This window comes from Aquarana catesbeiana, linkage group LG02 (genome assembly GCF_042186555.1).
Source record: "Aquarana catesbeiana isolate 2022-GZ linkage group LG02, ASM4218655v1, whole genome shotgun sequence".
NCBI classification, from domain to species: Eukaryota; Metazoa; Chordata; class Amphibia; order Anura; family Ranidae; genus Aquarana; species Aquarana catesbeiana.
This window is the reverse complement of record NC_133325.1, coordinates 338701297-338722820: the sequence shown is the minus strand read 5'-3', so window position 1 is coordinate 338722820 and position 21524 is coordinate 338701297. Positions and strand designations below refer to the sequence as shown.

Sequence of the window (21524 nt, the reverse complement as noted above, 5' to 3'; positions counted from 1 at the left end):
GTTGTAAACCCTAGTTTTTTTTTAGTTTTTTTTTTAAATAACAAACATATCATACTTGCCTCCACTGTGCAGTTCGTTTTGCACAGAGTGGCCCCGATCCTCGTCTTCTGGGGTAAACCCCCTAGGAGAAGCGCTCTCCCTGGAGGTTACCGTTGCGGGTGCACTCCTGAGTCCAGCATTTGCATCCATAGACACAGAATGCCGGACTCGGCCCCGGCGCCCGCATCATTGGATTTGATTGACAGCAGCGGGAGCCAATGGCTGTGCTGCTATCAATCTATCCAATCAAGAGCCGAGACCCCGGCCAGAGAGGGTTTGCGTGTCTCCGGCGTGGGAACGAACGGGTTCAGGTGAGTAAAACGGGGGGGGGCGGTCAGTGACAGAAGTTTTTCCACCTTAATGAATAGGATGCATTAAGGTGAAAAAACATGGGGGTTTACAACCCCTTTAACTTGTATGGAGAAAAAAAGTTAAGCAGAATAACACGTGCTATGTTTACTAAAGGGCAAAGCAAACAACTTCAGTTGCTCCTTACCATAACATAAAGTTTCAAGCATTGCATTTCAAATCCTTCCAAACTGCTTTACAAACACAAGGTCGAACAGAAGTCAATACTCTTGTAAAGGGCAGTAATGATGGGTGTTTGTCTTCTGACATACAGTATATTTGTGATCCATTTCAGAAGAATTTTCAGTCCATACTTGAATATGGATTAGGATCTTATGTTCACCTAAATTTAATATTATTATTATTATGATTTTTATTAATATTATTATCACAGGAATTTGTACAATAAGGTTAGCACTCATCCCTGCATCCCTGGAACAGCCCCCTCTTGGAGGGGTCTGTTCCCAGGAAAGGAGGACCCTTGGCCATGAGGCAGTTCAGTGTAAACATTACACTACACATGTGCCCCGACCAACCCAAAATGGCATTACTGGACGCTGTAGCAAGTTGTATATACACAGCAATACACATGCAGCAAGTCAGTTTTCCTTTTCCGGATTTTGGCTATGAAGTCCAGCAGCACCATTTTGGGCTGGTTGAGTCACCTGTGCAGTGTAAATATTTACCCTGCACTGCCTCGTGGCTGGTGACATGCCTTAGGCTCTGAATCTGGAATGTTCTAGGAGGGGCTTCCTTCCTCACACAACCTCTCCGTTGGTCATAGACTTGACTTGTGAAATGCTGCCTGTGAGTATATTCATATCATGATCTTATCAAATTGTTAATAATTTGAATTCATAAAGGTTGCTTTGTGTCAAGTTTTTTATTTGTATGTCCTCTTTAGTGCCTGGCTCTTTCCTGTCCAGTTATATGCCTTCACAACCAGCACTCTGTAGGACTACTTTTAAATGATAACCCTACTTTAACCCTGCTTTACCTGAAAACTCCAAAGGGCAAGTTGCAATTTTTCTTTTTTTATTGATACATAATCCTGACTTCTGCTTTTGGTGCATTACTTACTCTTGACCCCTGCACTTTGTGCGTTACTTAAAGGGGTTGTAAAGGTCTGCATTCTATGCATTGAGATAAAAAGCCTTCTGTGTACAGCAGCTCCCCTAATACTTACCTGAGGTCCCTCTCTGTCCAGAGATGTCTACGAGTGTCTCAGCTGTCCAGAATCTCCTTCCTAATTGTCTGAGACACAGCAGTGGTGCCACTGGCTCTCTCTGCTGTCAATCAAAGTCAGCTAGCCAATCAGGGGAGAGAGGGGGCAGGGCCTGGTCAAGGTTCCGTGTCTGAATTGAGCTGTAACTCCGCTTAGGTAAGCTGCTTGCTGTGGGGGCACTGAACAGGAGGGAGGGGCCAGGATCACAGAAGAGGGACCCGAAAAGAGGAGGATCTGGGCTGCTCTGTGCAAATCCACTACACAGAGCAGGTGAGTATAACATGTTTGTTATTTTTACAGATAAAAACCCGAGCCTTTACAATCACTTTAAGCCCAGTACACACAATGAGAATATTGAACGAATGATTGTCCGTTTTTTTTTTTTTTTTGCATGCTAGTCTCCATATCAAATGCAAATACTGTAGGTTACTAAAGAAAGAAAATTCTCATATGACAGAAAAAAAAAATTGGAGGTGCTGTAATGTACTTATATAGTATTTTCAGACGAAGACTTACTAATTAAACGAAAATAGTACGATCTGGTATTGTATGAGAATTTTTTTTGTGTTTGTCCCTTCGTAAAATTTCAGACGACAACTGTGAACTAACGATCAGATTATTTTAGGATTGCGTTGAAAGCAGAATTTTTCGTCCAGTTTTCTCATTGTGTCTATGAGGATTTACTCCTGACCCCTGCACCTTGTATGTTACTTTTTCTAGACTCCTGGACCCTATGCATTACTTACTCCTGAACTCTGTTCTTTCTGGGTTACATAATTCTGACCTCTGCTTACTGTGCTGTACTTGATCTAGACCCCTGCACTGTGTGTTATGCACTCCTGACCCCTATAATCTGTATGTTACAAACTCCTAACCCCTGCACTCTATATATTATGCACTCCTGACCACGCTCCTTACCCCTACAGTCTGTGCATTATACGCTCCTGATCCCTGTAAGTTACACATTCCTGACCCTGGCATTCTGTAGATGATACACTCCTGACCTCTGTACTCTGTGCATTACACACTCTTAACCGTTAGCAGAGTAGGCTCAGGTTTAATTTAACTATGCCCCTTTAAGCACCTCCTACTGGTACTGCAGTTTGGTCACACCCACAATTTGTTGCGGCATGCTATGTGCTACATCATTTCTCTACCCATGGTACCCAACATTTTTGTATTTATACTTTGCCTTTCTGCCCCTTGTCCAAAAGTCTGTGAACAATTAGTTTAGGGCATGTTGATAATGGGATGTGTTTTTGTGGGTGTGGCTACAAATACAGCATTTTTTGTGGGTGTGGTTTGGGTTTTTATAGAAAAACAAACATCCATACTCACCTCCATGCTGCTGCATCAGTATGTTGCTGCAGCTGTCACATGTTGGATCCAAGCTCGAGAACTGAGTGATCACATGACCGCTGATCACTCAGTTCTCAGTCCAGTTGGAGCAGAGAGCAGTGACTGACAGTCACCACTCTTTACTCTGCTCTTCCAGTGCTCACTGGAGTGCCTGGCTGGGGAGTGGACAGGAGGCTGCTGGTTCCAGCTCTTAGCCACGTACTGAGAGGCGGATCCAACTGTCAATCAGGCAACCGGGTGACTCCCAACAATATTGTCAGGATCCTTCCAGAGCCTGGTGAGGCTCTATCAAGTCAGCTGATAGTGAGCAATAGCTCGCTATCGGCTGATTCTGGGTCACAGTAGCGCAAAACAAAGTGCATTTCTGTGACCCTTAAGAGAAGTATGGCCAAAAAAGCTGCGCCATACTTCTCTTTTAAAGCATGCTGTATTAGATTTCCTTCAGCTTTAAGTGAAATTACCGTTTGTACAAACTATTTCTATAAGTAAACTTTTGGAAACATATACTCTTCTTTATCTTTTATTCCAGAATCGGTCATCTTCAAGTCTTTGTTTTCAGATCAAGCTTAGCATAAAAAGGTTTCAGCTGCTGCGCAGTCTCACTGTACTGTATTTATGTTTTCAGTGTGTTGCACAACTCTGAGCAGAATGCCAAATAGTGCTAAAGGCCACAGAAATCCTCACAATGGAAGGCAGGCGGGGATGCACAATGTTTACCTTTTATCGTTTTACTTTCTTTTTCCCTTGGTTAGAAATCAACTCATAAAGCAATTTACTGTTCAAAGCATCTTCAGCTAAGTTTCTATCAGTTCTATATTTGCAGGAAACGATGCCTATGAATCTTGCCTTTAGTTTAACAAACATCTGGTTTTAGATGTAAACGCTGCAGCATTCAGGATTTCATGGAATTTCCTTTTCTCAGAGAATTTACATGGAAGTACCTCCTCTGTGGGAGATGAAAGCATCAGTTATCAGATAAGCTGTTAGATTACAGGCTGTTTCATGATAACCTGGTTCCTTTTCCTAACTTTCTTATTTCATTAAAAAAGTGTTAATTAACCATATTTTCTGCAGTTTTCACAGATATTCTCACTAGTTGTGCTTAGGAGATAGGACTGTAACTTTTCACTGATTCTCAGGCCAGCTCACATACAAAACCACCTCCAATGGCTTCCAATATCATCTCTACGCCGACGACACCCAAACTTATCTCTCTACCACTCAGCTCACTCCTTCAGTCGTCTCACGTATAACTACTAATTGTATATAAAATAACTACCGTAATTTACTAACAGACATATCAGCCTGGATGTCACACCACTTCCTCAAACTCAATCTATTTAAAAAAAGAGCTCATAATATTTCCTCCCCCACGTGCCTCTTCCCCTGATCTCTCTGTCAGGATCAATAGCACAACTATCAGCCCATCCCTGCATGTCTTGGTTCTAGGTGTAATCCTGGGCTCTGAACTAGTTTTTTGGCCCCACGTGCAATCACTGTTCAAATCTTGCCGCTTAAACCTCTGCAACATCTCCAAAATATACTCCTTCCTAACCAATGTCACCACAGTGTCTGCTATCGCTTTCTGTCAATCCCTCCAGTACCTTCCGATCACCCAACAAATTAAGTTAAAAATACTAACAACAACTTACAAAGCCATCCACAACTCTTCTCCTAGCTACATCACTAACCTGGTTTCTAAATACCAACCTAATCGTTCTCTTTGCTCCTCCTCAGACATCCTACTCTCTAGCTCCCTTCGTCACGTCCTCCCATGCTTACCTCCTGGACTTTTCCCGAGCCTCACCCATCCTATGGAACTCCCTACCCCAATCTGTCCGATTATCTCCTACTCTGTTTGCTTTTAGACAATGCTTTTAGACAATTCCTGAAAACCCTCCTCTTCAAAGAAGCATATCCTGCCCACATCTAAAAACTGTACTTTTATTTTCTCCATCAGATCATCCCCCACAGTTATTAACTTTTGTATCAATTGACCCTCCCTCCTAGATTGTAAGCTCCAATGAGCAGGGCCCTCTAATTCGAATTGTATTGTAACTGTACTGTCTGCCCTCATGTAAACTGCTGTGCAAACTGTTGGCGCTATATAAATCCTGTATAATAATAATAATATTAATAATAATAAGGTTGTTCTGTTTTCCCCAGGACTTTACCTCTGAGCAGCAATATACCACTCCAAGCTAGCCTCCTCCAACCACCTCCACAATTTACCTATCAAAGATTAGATAGGTCAAATGGACTACCAGCTCCTTTTCCGAGTGTGCTTTACATGGCAATATTTTAAGCACAGTATTTGGTGTCAGAATTGTATTGTGAAGGCCCACCGGAGGATCCCTGAGTCCTTCAGCTGGTCACTTTGACAATGCATATTGTGCTGTTTTTTGAATAGATCACTACGCATGGTGTCTGCTTATCTCTTAGCAGAAGGGACAGAAGAGCTGCTTGCTTTAAAGCACCATATGGCTGATTGAAAGCTTAGGGGGTTATTTACTAAAGGCAAATCCACTTTGCACTACAAGTGTACTTGGCAGTGCAGTCGCTGTAGATCCAAGGGGGACATGCAAGGAAAATAAACAACATTTTTGCTTGTACATGATTGGATGATAAAATCAGCAGAGCTTCCCCTCATTTCAGATCTTCCACTTAGATCTAAAGGGAGTGCACTTCCAAGTGCACTTGTAGTGTAGTGGATTTGCCTTTAGTAAATCAACCCCTTAGTCTGATCTGTTCAATGGATGATGAGTTACTGCTAAACAGTCATTAAGGAATGTACACAAAAGGGTTCTTTCTTCAATCTGAGAGCCTTTAAAAGGATCCTAAAGCTTCACCTGCTGTCTAAAAAAAGTAGCAAATTACTAGAACGCTTTAAAAGGCTATATATATATATATATATATATATATATATATATATATATATATATATATATATATATATATGTTTTTGCCTTAATCTTTTCAAGAACCTGAGCCCCTCTGACACACCAGGTTGAGTACCATGATAGTACCCAACACTACTGCTATATCAAGGGAAACAGGCACCAAACCTGGTAGAAAAGGCAAAGTTAATATATTGTCCACCCAATATGGTTGGTAACTAGGCAAGTCTAAAATGGATTAACAATAGTAATAACACACTTTAGCATACAAAGTGATTAACAGCAGTAGGGACTAGGCATAAGATGACATTTTGGCTTCCAGATCAGCATAAACAGAAGCAAGGCCACCTCAAGTGCAGCAGTGAGCAGTAGAAAAGTTTTATCCAGTGTTGGAACTATACTGCCGGAGCTCATTTATGGTGGCAATGCCAGTTTCAGACCAAATGGGTATGCACTATCCAAGAGGAAAGGGGGCTGGTAGTGGAGGATGCAGGGGGACAAAGGGGACTTGCAGAATAATTATTATGGGAGGGGTAGTCCTTTAAGATGTTCTTTTGCCAGCTATAATTGGGGCCCTTTAAGAGCATTGGGGCACCTCACAACTGTTCCAATTAACCTGCATGCGGTATAGGTAGAGTATAGGTATGGTATAGACTCGGCACAGGTGCAAGGTAGATATATTATTCAGATGCGGTAACGATTCGGTATAATGCAGTATAGAATTGGTATGGGCGCAGTCTAGGTTTGGAATATGTGCAGTATAGCGTTCAGTATGGATTGGGTACACTTGGTGTCCTGCTCTCAGTGGCTTAATCCGTGCTAGCAGTATCAGCAATTGGCAAATAGCCCTCTCACCAGTCGCTGGGATGCTGCGGTAACCACTCGCTGCAGAAGGGCAGCCCACTTGATCTCTCCACGAAAGCCTTCAGTGATCAGCAGAGGAAGCAGAGGGTGAGTGGATGCTCCAGCCTCCTTTTTGGCAGTGGTGCAGGTGCTGTGATGTGGGCGGCGCTGCTCTGCCTGGGGTGTCCTCATTCGCAGTTTCAGGCTCGGATCCCCACTGGTATGGTCTCCCACTGGTAGACAAATATCCAGACAGCTCTCGCTCTCTCTCTTACTCCCTCGGCGCCAAGAGCAAAACTTTCTGGGGCAATTTAATTAAAATCATCTCTTCACTTCTGATTAAAAAAATAATAAAAAAAGCGATTATTTGGGACTTTAAATGAGGAAAGTGGGGCGTTCCAGACTCCTCCTCCAATATGTAGAGAGTGAAAAAGGTAAAGAAAAATTGAGCAAACATAGGGTAAAGGATGAGGGGAAAGGAGAGAAAACAAGAGAAAAGGGAGGAAAGGGAGTGAAGAAATAGGAATGAATTGGAAAAGAAGAGCCTGTGTGAGAGGCTGTGGCAGTGAAAGAAATGACAAGGAGAGAGGAACAGTAGAAGGAAGTGAATGTAACAAAAGTGAGATGGGAAAAATTACCTGATGGTGGGTGATGAAGGGCATGAAAGCCAAAAAAGGGTATGGATGCAAGGTGAAACAAAAATGAAAAAAACTGGAGTGAATGTTATGGTGTAAGGAATCTATTTATCCCATTATATGGCTGCCGTCTGAAACGACAACTCCCGGGATTCTCAACGCTCTGCATAGAAGTCTAGCTCTCCCCCTGCTGTCTGGGAAGAATGGTGCAGTATTACATTAGTAGCTCAGTAGAGGGAGAGAAGAATCAAAGGCAGGCCTGTCTCCTTCTCCATATTGCTGTAGCCCAGCACCTGGCTACATAAACTTTTCTCAATGGAGGAGAGGGCAGGAGGCGGTATGGCCTCATCTTTGGTGTAGTGCAGCTAAGCCCGGAGACCTGAAGCTGCCAATCTCCTCAGTGGAACTTCAGCAGCAGGATGAGGGGAGGGCAGCCCTGCAGTGCAATTTTTTACAGAGTACAGCAGCATGCACATCATGGGACTTTTTAAATTTTTTTTAAAAAGAGAAACAATTCAAACAAGCAGCAAATATATTATTATATTAAATAGTAATATCTCTGCTTATAGAGCATTTATTTTTATTTTTACCAAAGCAACAAAAGCAAAAACAAAAAGAAGGGGGAAGAATATGGAAGGAGGATGAAAAAAAAAGTTAAAAAAAATAGGGGATAAATTCCAATGTGCTGTATTCTATTCCAGGCCTGGAATTATAAATAAAAAGAATATTGAACTTCTATTGCACCATATCTATCCAAATATTATATATTATATCATTTGACAACTTTATGTCATTAGAATACTATAATATCAGGAATCTGATATCGTATTATAATAGAACGAAGTCATTTTAAAATCAAACCAACGTCCCCATATCTTTAAGTGTTTGTCAACCATGCTCTTGGTATGGTACCTAAATTCTTCTTTATGACATATATCATCTATTTTTCATAACCATTGAGCTAAGTTCGGTGTAGACTTTTGCTTCCAGTACATCGGTATTAAGGATTTCACATCATGGGACTTACTTCATTACACCATATGAAGTAAGTCCCATGTACACTCTAAAGTCCAAGCATTACTTCTACAGTATTTAATACAACCCCTGACAAAAAGTATGGAATCACGACTCTTGGAAAATATTCATTCAATTGTTTATTTGTGTAAAAAATAAAACTAATTACAGACATGCCTCAAAACTGTTTTCATTTAACATTCCAACCTTCTGGCTTTAAGAAACACTTAAAAAAGAAAGAAAACTGTAGTCAGGTGCAACTGTTTTTGCAGATCAAGCAGAGGAAAAAAAAATATGGAATCACTCAATTCTGAGGAAAATATTATGGAATCACCACGTACTCTGCAGTTCTAAAACAAACATCTGCATCAGATTACATCCTAAAAAATCATGTCATCATCACTAAACATCCTTTCAATTGATGAAATAAGAAATATGTCCAAAATCTCAATATAAACTTATGCATTTATTTAATGACGGTCATCTCCCCTGTACCTTTACCTGACATACAACCCCATATCATCGATGATTGTGGAAATTTGCATGTTTTCTTCAGGCAGTCGTCTTCATACATTTCATTGGAATGGAACCAAACAAAAGTTCCATCATCATCACCCTGCCCAATGCACATTAATGATTCGTCACTGAATATCATTTTTATCCAGTCATCCACAGTCCATGATTGCTTTTCTTTTGCCCACTGTAACCTTGTTTTCTTCTCTTTAGGTGTTAATGATGGCTTTAAAAAAACAAAGGCCAATATGTAAGATACTACATATTTTTGGTAAAAAAAGTAAAATAAGCGTACATGTATGATTGGTTTGCGCAAAAGTTATAGCGTCTACAAAATAGGGAATAGATTTATGGCATTTTTATTTTTCAACATTTTTTTTTACTAGTAATGGCAGTGATCAGCGATTTTTAGCAGGGCTGCGATATTGCGGCGGACAGATCAGACACTTTTGACACTTTTTTGGAACCAGTGACATTTACACAGCGATCAGTGCTATAAAAATGCACTGATTACTGTATAAATGACACTGGCAGGGAAGGGGTTAACACTAGGGGGCGATCAAGGGGTTAAATGTGTTCCCTGGGAGGTGTTTCTAACTGTGGGGGGAGGGGACTGACTGGGAGTACAGAGAGATCGCTGTTCCTAATCACTAGGAACAGACAATCTCTCTTTAGTTCCCTGACAGAACGGGGATCTGTTTGTTTACATTGACAGATCCCAGTTTTGGTTCTCTGTGGAGCGATCGTGGCCGGCCACGCGCGCCCACTGTATCTATTGCACGAAGCGATGGCACACCTATGGCAATTCGCGCAATAGCACCAAAGGCGTGGTATAATGATGGCGGCTGGTCGGCAAGTAGTTTAACTAGTGAATGAACATTTTCCAAGAGTGGTGATTCCATACTTTTTGCCAGGGGTTGTATATATAAACTCAGACACTCAAAAATGTCAAATAAAGTAAGTTAAATGTACAAGTTGTTCCCTGTTAATTTGCATTTCATTATACACTTCTTTCTCTGAAACGTTTTTTGGAAATAATCAGCTCTGATTTGCAAGGCTTACTTTCATACAATTTGACCTTTCTGTTCATTTATATATTCTGACGTCGTGCATTTACTAACATTGTGACATTCTCACCTTTTCTTCTTAGCTTTTCAATGACTAAATAGTATTTAAAATCTTTTGTGTCATTCTAGGCATTCTAAATTGTAAAGACACAGACATTTTTGTGAACTGGATTGTTTTTCTGGTTGTATATTTTTTTCAAATACCTTTGTGGGAAAACCTTGAATTCTATCACATTACAAGAATGTTTAAATAATAAAATGGTACAAAACAGTAGAAGAGATAACAATCAAGAACTTAAAATGGTCAATGCATGTTTGCATTCCATTTGTCTCTGTTCAAGCAGAGGGGTGTTTGACCTTTTTTTAGAGCCTTTACCTTGCATGTGTAGACCTGTACTTCCCCAGGGCAACAACAGCATGCAAAAGTTATCTTGGAGTTATCCTGAATACACATCTGTTTATACAAGTGCAGGATCCTTATAAAGACAGGCAAGATCAGACTAGATGTTGTGCAACGCCAGTACATACCGTTGAATATTTACAAAAAAAGCCACTGACGTTACTTAGGATGCTGACTGAGTACTAGATGTGATGATTCATGTACCATAATAGTATTCTGAAAAAATGATTTTTGTAAATCCGAGTTTCTTTAGGAGCCTCTGTCTATGAAATACCCTTATGATTTGTTTACCTGTAAGGCTTTCTACATATAGATCAAGGGGCAAGTTCTTGGGGAAGTAAAGACACTGTTTCCTTTGGCATGATTAACATTATGGTGATTTGGTCCTTACAGACGTTTATATTATAAATTGTATTCCAATTTATATTCAATTCCATTTATCATACCTAATCAACAACAATAAAAATCAAATGTATCATGTAGATAAATAGAAAATATCATATATCACCCCTAGTTGCTGAAAACAAATATTTGCTTTAATAATGGTTGCATGTTAGGCAGATAGTATTAAATGGCACACAGAGTTTGTATGAAAGTAAAGAACCCAACTTCCAAGCCACTATGCAGAAAATGCATGTGCAAATCCAGGCCAGGTAAGACATACTACAGGCCATACATGGGCATATATGTTTTGAATCTAAGAACTCTGGAGGATTTGGTATTGAAAGGCTCATTACAAATGGTAGCAAGAAACAAAATGTTGCTCACCTTTTCATATTTTTGCATAGTCATCCCTATGAAAGGCTTCCTTGGGAGTTTCTCTTAAGAAACTGCTACGTTTTGGTGCAAACCCCACCTTATAGGGTATGAATACTTGCCCACATTCACATCTGTATGAGCTGCGCAGCAGAGTGTCAATTTGATAACCATGCTCAGATGCAGATGTAAGTCACAACTCCGTGGGTTCCTGAATACACCCAGGGAAGACAAGTTCTACAGATTTCCTTTCTCAGCAGCTCAGAAATCCACACCCGATGAGGCAGAGATTGCTGGGCAAGAAATCTGCAGTCAGGTTAGAGGCCCCTCACTATCAGAACTGGCATGCAGGCAGTTGGGCAGGAGCCTAATAACATGCAGCCTCTGTAAAAAAAACAAAAAACAGCTACTGCGGGGAGCCTCAACTTGATTGCTACCAGAGTGCTACAGTTCCAGAGGAGTGATGCTTTGTCTTTGGGCTTGGATCTCGCTAACATTCACATGTGGTACCAGAACTACCCTGAATTTCACTTTGAATGACCCTATTTATGAGGATAATTGCAAGTAGTTGTGCTCTGTACTGTTTTACTGAAGTAGTGATTCTTAGCTTGACTCTCTATTGTTATAGAGAAGCCTTTCTCAACCTTTTCAACACAGAGGAACCCTTGAAATAGTTCTCCGGTCTCAGGGAACCCCTGCTAAAAATTAGAAATCTACAACTCATGATACATTAGAGTGATGGTCAGTGGGAAGAATGGTCCTTACACGTGTGGTCATTGGGAAGAATTACCTCCTTACAGATAGTTAAAAAGATCAGTGGTGTCAGTGGGAACTTATCTGAGGCAGAAATTGCCCAATGCTGAAGGAACCCCTGGCAACCTCTGGAGGAACCCTAGGGTTCCACAGAACCCTGGTTGAAAATCACTGTTATAGAGTCTTATAGTGACAATGGAATGCACCCTATGTTACCCCGATTGAGTTACAAAGACATTGCAGTCCATGTTTGTGAGGCATGTTTTTCCCACCCTGAACCTGTTTTGCATTATTGATTCTAACTTTGCACTTGTTCAAGCCAATAGATATAGACTCGCAGGCCACTTCATTAGGTACACATTGCTAGTATCTGGTTGGTCCACCCTTTGCCTTCAGAACTGCCCTAATTCTTCATGGCATAGATTCAACAAGGTGTTGGAAACATTCCTCATAGATCACAGGAGCAGATCACAGCCACAATTCCGAACTCCAACATTTTACTCAGTATTGGGTGAATACCAACGTGCCTGCAAGTCCCACACAGACTTCATCAGAGTCTCTTTCACCTGTGAGCGTGAAGGATGAGGTTTTTACAAATTGGAAAATCTCTATGTGTAAGACCAGGCACTTCGCAGATTGATACATCCACTATTTGACAATGTATTAATACTAGTTAATATATATGACAGAACAATGTATGACATCAAAGTAAATTTTTTCTACATAAATATAAAATATCCAAGAAAATAACACGAGTTTTTGAAAATTCCTTTATTAAAAAAGAAAAAAAAAGTGTCCGGTGATGTACATCCATCTTCACTAACGCCGCCCGATAAAATAGAAAAAATTGAAAAAGCTCCGCCTCCATGGGAGGCCTCCCGGTGACTGTTCGTGTCCCATAGACTTTAATAGCGTCCGCACGTTCACTAGAACTTTTTGCCTGTTCGAGGTGTTCTGGTGCAAACCGAACCAGGAGGTGTTTGGCCCATCCCTAGTGTTAAGCACTAAACAGTTGTGGGCTTCATGTGTGGAGAGATAAGATAAGTGAACGGAAGTTCATTAATTGCCTCCCACTCAGCATCTTGATAGCAAAAGTGCAGGGTTCACTTTCCTCTCTGCCATTGTAGTCAGGAGAGGGAATGGTGGTATGGGCAACAGCAGATGTTCCAAGATCCTTGAAGCAAAAGGTGAACCTGGGAGCAGCGGCAGCAGTGACAGCACTGGGCTTGGGAGCAGATCTTTTAGGCACATTGATTTGGAGTGTTTGTGAGGTGGCACAAGGTTAGAGGGCTGCACTGAGTAAATACAGCTGGATAAAACAAAAACTGTGCCTGGCTTCATTTCAAGCTGCAAAGCAACCAAATGTGATCATTTTAAAGGGGGTGATTTTTTTCTATACCCACTGAATTGATATATATATATATAGTCATATTCATATTCATATATATTCAAGGGGCCAAGCCCAACCCATGAAAAACAACCCCACACCATAATCCCCCCTCCACCAAATGATTTGGACCAGTGCACAAAGCAAGGTCCATAAAGACACGGATAAGCAAGTTTTTGGGTAGAGGAACTTAACTGGCCTGCACAGATTTCTTACCTCAACCTGATGGAACACCTTTGGGATGAATTAGAGCAGAGACTGCGAGTCAGGTCTTCTTGTCCAACATTGGTGTCTGATCTCACAAATGCGCTTCTGGAAGAATGGTCAAACATCAGAAGCTTCTTGCATTGTTTGCATGCCAAGGCGGCTTTTCTCTGCACGTTTTAAAGTTTTTTTATGTAAGTGTAATATTTCTTGGATTTTATGAATAAACCTCGGAGTATTACACTATATATACTCTTTTTCCTCCTTTGCCATACATCCTTATGGGTGCCTGATCACTGAGTAAGATGGGAAGGATCCAGGATATCCATATGTTTTAATCATACCGGGGGAAGTTAGGAGTTATCCCTATGTAGTGTCTATACAATCCAGTTACCATTGACGGGAGATGCTAATCTGGAGATACTAACAGGCGTATTTACAGCCTTTTTTTGGTGAGTGCGGACCCAGGAGGGGAACACGAATAGTCACCTGAGAACCACCACTACAACTGTTTATAAGTTCAGCACACCATATTGGATGGACTTTATATGATTGCACTTTATATATATATTTTTTTGCACTTTATATTTGCACTGAGCACTTTATACCATGTATATATATATATATATATATATATATATATATATATATATATATATATCGTTTTTTTTTTTTTCTATGCTGGTTTATGGTTTTTCTATGCTATTCTTTTCTATTATTTTCAATTTTTTTCTAATCTTTTCTATTTGAATGCAAATTCATTCTATACGAAATTCGAATTTCAGAAAATGGTTATATAGAAATAGAAGGAAATCGAATTCTAATAGGAAAGACTAGAATAGAAAAAACAATAGAACAATATATATAAAACATCTTCCGGAATTGGAATTTGGTACAGAATGAATTCGAATTTGAATAGAAAAGGTTAGAATAGAATATATTATTTTTATTTTTTATTTTTTTCTATTCTGTTCTATTGTTGTTGCATGCTATTCTTATTTTCTATTCTATTTGAATCTTTTCTATTGAAATTCAATTTCATTCTATATGAAATTCGAATTTCGCAAAATGGTTATATATATGCGGTAGAATTTTTTCGAATTTGATAGTTTTTTTCGAATTCAATAGAATTTTTTTCGAATTTGATAGTTTTTTCGAATGCGGTCGAATTTTTTCAAATTCGAATACGAAACTAAACGAATCCCGAAAACGAATGTAATGAATGCAAGTAATTTAACTAAACAAATTTAGTCAAATAACGAACCGAAACTAAACTAAACTAAACAAATTTTTTCATCCTGCACATGTCTACGTCGTCAAGCCATATCATGATATTGTATATGTTGATATAGGTTTGCCTAATACTATACTGGTTTGAGCTATAGGAGCAGCGCTGAGTTTCATTTTTAATCTTTTGCACTGTTGCCTTTCTATCATCTCAAACCAGTCTGTCCATTCTCCTCTGTCCTCTGACATCAACAAGGCATTTTCCTCCACACAACTGCCGCTCACTGAATATTTTTTTCTTTTTCAGGCCATTCTCTGTAAACCGTAGAGATAGTTGTGTGTGAAAATCCCAGTAGATCAGCTGTTTTTGAAATACTCAGACCAGCCCGTCTGGCACCAATAACCATGCCACTTTCAAAGTCAGGTAAATCCCCTTTCTTCCCCATTCTGATGCTCAGTTTGAACTGCAGCAAGTCGTCTTCACCATGTGAGTGTGAGTGTATATATTTAATAGAAAATAACTACTGTGAAATCCATATACATTATATATATATACATATATATATATATATATATATATATACATATATATATATATATATATATATATATATATATATATATATAGATATATATATATATATATAAAGAAATTCCTGCCACCATAAAAAATGGAATTATTCCCCTCTATGCTCTGACAACTGTGATGGATTTCCCAACAGTTTTTATCTCTGGCACGGGTTCCAATGCTTCCACAAAATCAAAAATAAAAACCATAATTAAATAAAAAAAGTTTATGCTTTATACATTAAAGCACCAGTAAAAATGAATTAAATATTAATGGAGCAATCTCTGATTCACAGGCTAGAAGTTTCTGAAATGCGAAATGAGAGGAGCTGGTAAAATTATATATAAATAATTTCTTAAGTATTCTCAATTTCCCCCGCTGTTGCTGCTTTCAAAAGGTGAAGGTTGGTGCAATAAATTAGTAGTTTTAATTGAATAAGCCACACAACATTTCAGGGAAAAATAAAAGCATATACTTTTAGTATGTTTGGTTTATAATGCCTTTACATTTGCTACATGTGTCACTTTTGCTTGCTCTTGTTACAGCTTTCCAATCATAGGCTGGGTTACTTGCCAGGAAACAATCAATGAGATGCTTTGCCAGTAAGTCTTGAGACGTTAATCTCCTGGCTGAAGACCAGCAGTTTGGCCTAGAGAAGGAGACTCTTGTTTATTCTATGGTACAATCTGTGCCTGTGTATTGTTATTTTGTAATAGGCCTAATGTTTTATATCTACTAACCTGTTTATCTTGGTACAAATCAGGGGCAGAACAACATTTGACATTTTTTTTCAAATGCCTCTGTAAGTAAGTAGAGGATGCCATTACAGATGTTTCTGTAAGGCTACTTTCACACTGAAGCACTTTATAGGCGTTATAGCGTTTAAAATAGCGCCTGCAAAGTGCCTGTAAAGCCCCTCTTCTGTCACTCCAGTGTGAAAGCCTGGGGGCTCTCACACTGGAGCGGTGCACTTGCAGGACGTTAAAAAAAGTCCCGCAAGTAGCAACTTTGCAGTGCTTTAGGCGCAGTGTATATACTGTACCGCTCCTAAGGCGCCCCTGCCCATTAAAATCAATGGGCAGCGCCGCCGAAGCGCCTGCAAAGTGCCTCGGCCGTGACGCTTTGCGGGTGCTTTTAACCCTTTTTCGGAAGCTAAAACCGCCCTGCTATTGGCCGAAAAGTGCCGCTAAAACGACGGTAAAGTGCCGCTAAAAATAGCGTCAATTTACCGCCGACACCCCCAAAGCCCCAGTGTGAAAATGCCTTTAAGATTGTTTAATGACTTACATTTAAACAGTCAAAATATGATTCTGCAATATGTCATATAAATTGCTGTACAACTGCATCTGCTTTATGTTTCAGTGATGTTTCAGATAAGATTTGGTGTGTGGGTTGGTGACAACTCCTGATTCAAATCTACCAATGGACCTTACCCTTTCAACCCAAGCTACTGATTGTACATCTTTGTTCACCTGTTTAAACTGATGTGAATCTTCTATATAAGCCAATCAAAAACAACTAAAACTACTCATATTATGTAAAACTACTAAGATATTATGTAAATGCACTTTTATTTTATTATACTGCATGGAGTTCCCCTTTACAGTGGACTCATATGCAAACCCAACCTGAAATCCAACAGCAAAATTCACTGTTGAAATACATATTGTACATGTGAACTGTTGTATTCTTATACAAACACCCCAAGTAGATAGCACAGACCTCCTCTGTCCTCCCTGCAGACTGCACAATAGTTGAGCAATATAGCCAGGTCTAAGACACACCCCAAATTGTGGTTGAGCAATGAAGTTGCAGCTGATGAGGTCATGGTGCTTGTTCTTCCTATCTGTTTTAGTAGGACTAAGTCATGTAATGTAATATAGCCTAACTGGCTGACACTGCTGGCCCTCCCTCTTCTAGTCTCATGGCTGTGCCGGATATCACAGGAGGCTGATACTGAGATATTCAGGGAATTTTGCAAACTGCATGCAAATATACAGTTAAAGTGTTTGTTACCATAAAAAAAAACAAAAAAAACAAAAAGGATCCTGTTTCCTTAAAGCATGTTATACAGCACAGTGCTTGTGCTGTGTAATTTGGCCTCCTGTATCACCTGAAATATCTGGCTGGTTCTACCCTCCCCCAGTAAACTGACCACGGTTTATCATGGCTGCTGAACCCTGACATTGTGGTCAGTTTGTGTGCCTCTGTCATCCGCAGCTCACCTGTCTGCTCTCCCCATCCTCTCCTACCTCCCCTCCCTGCCTGTCTGCTCTGTGTGTGAGCTGCCCTTCCCCTCCCCTGCTAGCACCATTCTGAGCAGTATAAAAATGACTGCTCACAATCACTGCCATCCCCTCTGCTAGGATAACATACTTTACAGTATATGTCGTTTTTTAAAATTCTTATTCTAAATACCTTTCTGCTCCTCGCTGATCAACGGTCGGGTGACCACCCATGGCTCTCTTCCTCTGATGTATGCACTACAGAGGGAGGTCACATGACCGCCCAGCAGACATCAGAGGGAGATATTGGCCCCTCCCTCTGTAGTACATACATTGGAGAAAGAGAAGGGCAATAAGGCATTTAGAAGAAGAATTTAAAAAAAGGCATACACTGTATACTACTAGGGATGGGCCGAACACCCCCCCGGTTCGGTTCACACCAGAACATGCGAACAGGCAAAAAATTTGTGCAAACATGCAAACCCTATTAAAGTCTAGGGGACATGAAAAATAAAAAGTGCTCATTTTAAAGGCTTATATGCAAGTTATTGCCATAAAAAGTGTATGGGGACCCGGGTACTGCCCCAAGTTTTTAAAAACAACTGTTTTTTCAGGAGCAGTGATTTTAAAAATGCTTAAAGTCAAACAATAAAAATGAAATATTCCTTTAAATATCATGCCTGGGGGTCCCCGTAGTCTGCATGTAAAGTGGTGCATCTGTGTGATGTGTTTTATACTGCCGCAGCAAAATAAAATTTCTAAAGGAAAAAATGTCACCTAAAATTGCTTGCGGCTGTAATGTATTGCCGGCTCCTGGTAATATTGGTAATATAGATAAAAGTCAAGGAAAAAATCGGCGTGTGTCCCCCCCAGTCCATACCAGGCCCTTCTGGTCTGATACGGATTTGAAAGCGAACTCCATGCCAAAATTAAAAAAAAATTGGCGTGGGGTCCCCCCCAAAATCCATGCCAGGCCCTTATCTGAGCAAGCAGCCTGGCAGGCCAGGAAAGGGGGGGGGCGAACGAGCACCCCCCCTGAACCACACCAGGCCACATGCCCTCAACAGGGGGAGGGTGCTTTTTGGGGACCAGTGACATTATTACATTGATCAGTGCTATAAAAATGCACTGATCAATGTAAAAATTACACTGGCAGGGAAGGGGTTAACACTAGGGGGCAATCAAGGGGTTAAGTGTGTTCCCTAGGTGTGTTCTACCTGTAGGGGGAATGGGCTGCCTGGGACATGACAGAGATCATTGTTCCCGATCACTGGGAACAGTAGATCTCTGTCATGTCTCCTGTCAGAATGGGGATCCGCCTTGTTTACAAAGGCAGATCCCCATTCTGCCTCTGTACTAGGTGATCGCTGGTCGCTGGCGGACATCGAGTCAGGGGCATGCACCTGCCCACAACTGCACCTGCGCGTGGCGACGTACAATGACGGCGATTCGCACAGGAGAGCCAACCTGCCGTAGTACAACTGTGGTGGGCAGTCGTTAACAAGTTAGGGTGATTCTTTAACATAAGAGAATATACAGTATGTGGGTGCAACTTCTCGCAATCCATATACAAAATACAATTTTCCTGGCCTAATAACTGCTTATCTATGCTTTAAAGCAATCTATCTCAACTCAAGTACCCCCAACAGGTCATGTTTTCAGGATTTCCCTCAGGTAAAACGGCTGTGGTAATTACTAAGGCAGCAAAACTGATCAAATCACCTGTGCAAAATAATGAGAAGCCTGAAAACATGACCTGTTGGGGCTACTTGAGGACTGGAGTTGAGAAACATTGCTTTAAAGCACCATACGGTCCAGACTAAGCTACGTAATACTTTTTGCGAAACGCGTTGACCTCACCAGCATCACGTGACGCCGATGCTTTGCTGTGTCCCGAAAGCAAGCCCACGGTGAGCTGAGGAGTTGGGGAGACCCGAGTTGGCAGTACCGAACAGCCATAGTACAGTACGAAGGCTGCAGGACAGTGGAGGAAATCTTTAGTGCTGTTTAGCGCCAGCATCAAAACGGGACTGTTGAAAATTCTTCTTGGATCAAGTACACAAAGCCGTGTCTGTTGGAATATTATCCCTTGGAGAAAGCACCACTTTGGGAAGGGTATTGTATGGCTGGTCCTTTCATAAATTGCTAATTTTAGCGTGATACATAGATGCCATTAGAGCCCATTAACCCGGCCTATAACCGCGTCATTTTGGCATAACGGGACTGTAATCCAGGGCATGAAACTATAGTTGGACTTAAATCCCAGAATATGTTATAAGCACAAGTTTGTTCTAAGTTTCAATATTATTACATGACGTCCTAGGATGTTGGTATGGTTCCAAACACCGCTATTCCCTTTTGAAATCAAAGGAGTATAACCTTCACAGTCGTCACTCAGGACTGGTCTATTCCATTAGGGTAGTCCTCAGCACAGCCTTTCTTCTATAAAGTTCTGCACAGTGTACTCTACGGCATCCTTTCCCTTTGACGTAACTCCTGTCCCACCAGCAGCTTTCATATATCGGCATTTTTTACATCTTTTCCTATACTGGTATATACTCTATACCTATATATTTATTATTATTTTTTTTACTATCCCCCAGGACTTTTTCGGTCTACTTGCATATCTCATTCACCCCTCTTTTCTCACCCTTTGCACTTTATGGGTTTGAGCCTTCCAGGGACCTTCACGTGGATACCCCTGGCTTATTTGCATATTTATGCAATTTCATTTATTTACGACCAATTGTTGTGGCAGGGATAGCCGTGTACAGATCTTTGGCACCCGGACGATTTTTAAAATGTTTTATGTGTAGTGTGTTTTGTTTTCTTGTTTATATGTTGCCACATTTGGAGATTACATGACACAGGAATCTCTGGATGTAATTTAATTGCGTCCAACTATTATCTCCCATTGTGGAGTGTTTTGTATTTTTCCATTCAAAAATAAATTTAACATTTTTTACTATCTTCACATTGTACGTTGTGACACTCATTTGGTCTTCTGGTTCCCGTCAGCCTTGACAGGAACAAACCAGGTTTTTTTGATATATACAGTCAGGCCCATAAATATTGGGACATCGACACAATTCTAATCTTTTTAGCTCTTTACACCAGCACAATGGATTTGAAATGAAACGGATAAGATGTGCTTTAACTGCAGACTTTCAGCTTTAATTTGAGGGTATTTACATCCAAATCAGGTGAACAGTGTAGAAATTACAAGAGTTTGTATATGTGCCTCCCACTTTTTAAGGGACCAAACGTAATGGGACAATTGTCTGCTCAGCTGTTCCATGGCCAGGTGTGTGTTATTCCCTCATTATCCCATTTACAAGGAGCAGATAAAAGGTCCAGAGTTCATTTCAACTGTGCTATTTGCATTTGGAAACTGTTGCTGTCAACTCTCAAAATGAGTTCCAAAGAGCTGTCACTATCAGTGAAGCAAGACATCATTAGGCTAAAAAAACAAAACAAACCCATCAGAGAGATAGCAAAAACATTAGGTGTGGCCAAATCAATTGTTTGGAACATCCTTAAAAAGAAAGAATGCACCGGTGAGCTCAGCAACACCAAAAGACCCGGAAGACCATGGAAAACAACTGTGGTGGATGACCGAAGAATTCTTTCCCTGGTGAAGAAAACACCCTTCACAACAGTTGGCCAGATCAAGAACACTCTCCAGGAGGTAGGTGTATGTGTGTCAAAGTCAACAATCAAGAGAAGACTTCACCAGAGTGAATACAGAGGGTTCACCACAAGATGTAAACCATTGGTGAGCCTCAAAAACAGGGAGGCCAGATTAGAGTTTGCCAAACAACATCTAAAAAAGCCTTTACAGTTCTGGAACAACATCCTATGGACAGATGAGACCAAGATCAACTTGTACCAGAGTGATGGGAAGAGAAGAGTATGGAGAAGGAAAGGAAATGCTCATGATCCAAAGCATACCACCTCATCAGTGAAGCATGGTGGTGGCAGTGTCATGACGTGGGCATGTATGGCTTCCAATGGAACTGGTTCTCTTGTATTTATTGATATATGACTGCTGACAAAAGCAGCAG

The 21524-nt window shown here is 40.6% G+C and overlaps 2 long non-coding RNA genes across 6 annotated transcripts in view; one reads left to right on the top strand and one right to left on the bottom strand.

The window, feature by feature from the left end:
• Window positions 1-1095: 1095 nt before the first annotated feature.
• The window catches only part of LOC141127949 (uncharacterized), a 63220-nt gene continuing 42791 nt past the window's right edge, over window positions 1096-21524 (top strand). The window contains exons 1-3 of one of the 5 annotated variants that reach the window (XR_012241616.1): window positions 14903-15091; window positions 15531-15632; window positions 15781-15837. This is a non-coding gene — a long non-coding RNA (uncharacterized lncRNA). Of the gene's footprint in view, window positions 1195-14902; window positions 15092-15530; window positions 15633-15780; window positions 15838-21524 lie in introns of those variants that run through there. The other 4 variants (XR_012241621.1, XR_012241618.1, XR_012241615.1 and 1 more) reach the window with 4 other exon arrangements.
• The window catches only part of LOC141127951 (uncharacterized), a 50268-nt gene continuing 37203 nt past the window's right edge, over window positions 8460-21524 (bottom strand). Inside the window, exon 4 of the long non-coding RNA XR_012241622.1 lies at window positions 8460-9099. This is a non-coding gene — a long non-coding RNA (uncharacterized lncRNA). The remainder of the gene's footprint in view (window positions 9100-21524) is intronic.